At 41.5% G+C, this 5,351-nt stretch overlaps 1 pseudogene; it reads left to right on the plus strand.

Moving 5' to 3' along the window:
- The first annotated feature begins 4,650 nt into the window (after nucleotides 1–4,650).
- On the plus strand, nucleotides 4,651–4,745 carry LOC123326276 (annotated as a pseudogene).
- Nucleotides 4,746–5,351: the final 606 nt, after the last annotated feature.

The following is a 5,351-nucleotide window of genomic DNA, read 5'->3' on the forward strand; positions in this document are numbered from 1 at the left end:
CAGGGGACAAGGGTCACCGGGGACGATCTTGGAGGCTACCTACCATCACCAGGGAGAAGGTTTTGTTTTGTTTTCAGCCACAGAGCCTTCCTTATCTCATAAATCTCTAAAGATGCAGAGTGGAAAAGAAATTCCAAGATCGAGGGGCGCCTGGGTGGCTCAGTCGTTAAGTGTATGCCTTTGGCTCAGGTCATGATCCCAGCGTCCTGGGATCAAGCCCCGCATTGGGCTCCCTGCTCGGTGTGAAGCCTGCTTCTCCCTCTCCCACTCCCCCTGCTTGTGTTCCCTCTCTCGCTGTGTCTCTCTCTGTCAAATAAATAAATAAAATCTTTTAAAAAAAAGAAAGAAAGAAATTCCAAGATTGATTAGTCCAAGCAGCTAGATCATGTGAATCACTTTCTAAAAATCATATCACTAAAACACCTCTACTGATAATTTTTTTTAAGTAGGCTCCATGCCCAGCGTGGAGCCCAGCGTGGGGCTTGCACTCACAACCTTGAGATCAAGCCCTGAACTTCGATCAAGAGTCGGACGCTTAACCGACTGAGCCACCCAGGCTCCCCTCTACTGATAAATTAAAACTGAGTTGTGTAAACCTTGTCTCATTTACGTTAGAGTCTCAATATCTCCAAAGAGCAGAACATGCCTCCTACTTCTGAAACCCTCAGAACATGTTGCCCATTCCTTTGCCCATAGTTAGGAATGCATACACTTTTGTAAACTTGACAAATTCCTGGTTGTTGACTGGCATTTGAAGATTAACTCATTGGTCAGTATCCAGCCTCCCCTAATTTGGTGTTTCTGTGTGTGTGTTGAAACCCTGGGCTTTGGGGAGCGGCTGACTCCAGAATTTAGGGAGAGGTCAGTTGTATGGTGACTCTCTCTTCAAGCTGAGGCTGAATTTATACTTTGAATAGGAGCCAGATGGGGGCACACAGAACCAAAAATATCACCGGGGTCCTAGTCCAGTGATGTTAGTGAGTGAAGCATGTTCAGCAGGAGTGATATGTGTAAATGGAAGGGCAGGATGGCAGAGAAAGTGGAAAACAGAGGAGCAGTCTACATGAATTTAGGAAAGTCCAGTCACCTAAATTGTCTTAACACCAGTTTCCCTATCACTTAATGGGGTAATAATGCCCAGGTATTTTCAAAGATATGAAATGCCTGGACCTCTCCTATTGGAAGGACCCTAAATAGTTACAGTCACTTTACAGAGCATTGGCAATATCCAGTATAACTAATCATACAATATACACCCCAGCAGCTCTACTCTTGGTCTGACCTTAGGGCAGAAGTTCTCAGCCCCGACTGCGCGTTAGAACCACCTGGGGAAGTTGGTGTTTTTTAAAATCCTGATGCCTCAATCCCACTCCCAGAGATTAAGACTTCATCAATTTTGGGACGAGGCCCAGAAATTGGCTTTTTATTTTTTTATTTTATTTTTTTTTATTTTTTATTTTTTTAAAGATTTTATTTATTTATTTGAGAGAGAGAGAATGAGAGAGAGCACATGAGAGGGGGGAGGGTCAGAGAGAGAAGCAGACTCCCTGCCGAGCAGGAAGCCCGATGCGGGACTCGATCCAGGGACTCCAGGATCATGACCTGAGCCGAAGGCAGTCGCTTAACCAACTGAGCCACCCAGGCGCCCAGAAATTGGCTTTTTAAAAAGCCCCAAGGCTACTCTACTGTGCACCCTGCCAGAAATTCACACATACGGACAAAGAGACATCCACCTTATACCAATTACATAAATAAAACCAAAGGGAATGAAGCATCTAAATGTAAAAAGCAAGTCTTTAAAAAATTATTTAAAAATAGGGGCACCTGGGTGGCTCAGTCGTTGAGTGTCTGCCTTCGGCTCAGGTCATGATCCCAGGGTCCTAGGATCGAGCCCCGCATCGGGCTCCCTGCTCAGTGGGAGGCCTGCTTCTCCCTCTCCCACTCCCCCTGCTTGTGTTCCCTCTCTCACTGTGTCTCTCTCTATCAAATAAATAAAAAATCTTAAAAAATAAAAAATAAATAAAATAAAATAATTTAAAAATGTAGAAAACTACCTTCTAACCTCAGGAGAGAGAAGGATTTCAAAAGAGTCAAACTGGATAAACCATAAACAAACAGATTGATACACTTGGCTTTGAAATGTAAAAATCTTGTATTTGGAAAGACACCATTCATGAAGAGAAAAGATAAGCCACAGACTGAAAGAAGTAATTTGCTAATCATATCACCAAACAAAGGATTAGTGTTCAGAATGTAAAAAGAATTCAAATGTGTTAATTAGGAAAAGATGAACTATTAACATGACTTTATTATAAGGATAATAGATAAATAAAATGGGCAGCGTTACACAAGGAATTTTTCAGTAGCAAAAAATGGATCAACTATGTATTAACATATATACGCATAGACATATGCTGAGACATTTGTATGTATTGACGTGAATAATTCTTTAAACACATTGATCAATAACAGCGAGATCTTCAGAATGATATGATATGACACCAATTTTTTGAAAAATTCAAAACACACAAATCAATACTATTTGTGTTTCTGGATACCTATACAAATTGTACAAGTATGAATACACACATGGATCTGCAAATTACTATCCTGAGTTTTATTTTACCTCCAAGAAGAAAGGGAAATTGAATTGGGGCTACAAATAAAGTTGTAATATTTTGGGTGTTCAGCAGAGTCATCAATACATGAGTGTTGGATCCTTATCTATACTTTTTTGGTATACTTTGAAATATCATAAAAATTATCGAAATATCTAAAAATTAGATATTTCTTTTGGGGACTAATCCTCTAGAACCACAGTAGACTCCCCTGTATGAAACTTGGCTCTCAGTATCCTGATTTTGTGAGCTGTCACTTTAAAGAGAAAGCAGATCAACTTGTAGAAAAACGGTGGCAGAAGGTCTTTAGTCCATCCAAAGCAGTAAATGTGGTTTTAACTTCCTCTATGCAATTAACCCTAAATACCCATTTGGGGGCGCCAGAGGACAGCACAGGCAAGCTGAGCCATAGTTCTCCCGGGGGAACTGACTGGGGAGGGTTCACGGGCTCCACACTGTTTAGTAAGTAATCAAACCACTAGTGGGTTCTTGCCCCCTGGAGTGACTTGTGATGACGTTGCACATGTTGTCTTTACTGCCCTTGGCTTGAGATAGTAACGGTTTGGGGAGCCCCTGAAATGCAGCCTATTTTCCATCTGAATGCTTAGAGCTTTGAGAACTGAGTCCGAGTCCTGGGTGTAGCGGTTCCCCCTGCCTGGGGTGATGGAAAACTACTCTGGCTGAGCTATTGCTCTTTCTGACACCCACAGATCCTCATTAGCATGAAATGAGGCTGCTTGATAAACGTGCTTTTTTTCAGCTGTCACATATCCAAAAATGATTTGAAAGAAAAAAAAGGGACGATCAAAGTTGTTGCCCAAATACAATAAAGCGAATTAGGGGTAGATGGGTTGATGCCTGATGAAAATGGGAGTCAGTGGTTTGCAAACGTGGGAAAGACTTCTCTAAGAGGAGGGTCTCCTGAGAGGGCTTGTGAAAACCCCCTCTGGGCGCTGAGGTCCTCCCCTCTTCCTGCCCTTGTCTTTGTGGTTTTACCTTTCTAATTATTGTGGGAGACAGATGATACACCACACATGAGGTCAGCCTGCATCTTTGTTTGCTTTTCAAAGCAGGAGCTATCTTCTTTTTTGCCTAAGTCTTTACCAGGAATATACACATGGAGGGTGCTCAGGACAGACTTGCCGGACAAATGAATGAGGGCCCCCAGGCCTGCTCTCACCTGCAGCGGGGCAGAAGTTGTAAGGCTCTGGCCTGGCCACACTCGCCTTTATAATTGATTTGAAATGCAGACCAAATCTGAATTTCTGTAATTGGTGGCCATTGTGAGCATGGTATAAAGTCTGCTTCCACTTGAAGGGCTGAGTGAGTTTCCTTCATCTGTAGAATAGATGATATTACCTACCCATTTGGGTAGAGAGAAGATGAAGGGTGGGGAGTGGATAGAAAACAGCATATATAAGGCAGCAAGCATTAGGCTTTTTTGGTTTGGGGGTGGTTTTCAGTGATACTTTCAACAGCTGTTCTTTTTATTTTACTATTTTTTTCTTCTGCTTAGCGACAAAGGAGTGGTACAACAGAAAAAACCTGAGTGTCAGTAAGTAATTTTGTAGACATGCTCAGCGCTGGGTTTATTGTAAAACTCCCAGAAGTTCCCAGTTTGGTGCAATGAAAAACACTCTTCTTGTTTTTGTTTTTATTTTATTTTTCGCTATTGTAAATAATGCTGCAATAAACATAGGGGTGCATACATCTTTTCAAACTAATGTGTTTGTTTTCTTTGGGTAAATACCCAGTAGTGATTATTGGATCATAGGGTAGTTCTATTTTTAACTTTTTGAGGAACCTCCATACTGTTTTCCACAGGGGCTGCACCAGCTTGCATTCCCACCAACAGTGTACGAGGGTTCGTTCCCCTTTCTCCACAACCTTGCCAACACTTGTTGTTTCTTGTGTTTTTGATTTTAGCCATTCTTACTGGTGTGAGGTGATCTCTCACTGTGGTTTTGATTTGCATTTCCCTGATGATGAATGATATTGAGCATCTTTCCATGTGTCTGTTGACCTTCTGGATGTCTTCTTTGGGAAAACGTCTGTTCAGTACAAAGAAGATTAGCATGGCCCTTGTGCAAGGATGACATGCAAATTTGTGAAGCGTTCCTTATTTATTTATTTATTTATTTGAGAGAGAGAGTGGGGGCGGGGGAGGGGCAGAGGGAGAGAGAGAATCTTAAGCAGGCTCCACACCCAGTGTGGAGTCAGACGTGGGGCTTGATCTCATGACCCTGAGATCATGACCTGAGTGAAAATCAAGAGTTGGAGGCTTCACCGACTGAACCACCCAGAAGCCCTGAAGCATTCCATATTTTTAAAAAAAGAAGAAAAAAAAATGTCTATTCAGGTCCTCTGCCCATTTTTTAATTGGATTATTTGCGGGGGTTTTTTGGTGTTGAGTTGTATAAATTCCTTATATATTTTCAGTATTAATCCCTTATCAGATATATCATTTGCAAATATCTTCTCCCATTCCAAAGGTTGTCTTTTTATTTTGTTGATGGTTTCCTTTGCTGTGCAGAAGCTTTTCATTTGGGTGTAGTCGCAATAGTTTAATTTTGCTTCTGTTTCCCTTGCCTGAGGAGATACATCTAGAAGAACATTTCTACGGCTGATGTCAAAAAAATTGCTACCTATGTTTTCTAGGAATTTTATGGTTTCAGGTCTCAAATTTAGGTCTTTAATCCATTTTGAGTTTATTTTTGTGTGTGCTATTAAAAG

The sequence above is a fragment of the Neomonachus schauinslandi genome, chromosome 11 (genome assembly GCF_002201575.2).
Source record: "Neomonachus schauinslandi chromosome 11, ASM220157v2, whole genome shotgun sequence".
Lineage (NCBI taxonomy): Eukaryota > Metazoa > Chordata > Mammalia > Carnivora > Phocidae > Neomonachus > Neomonachus schauinslandi.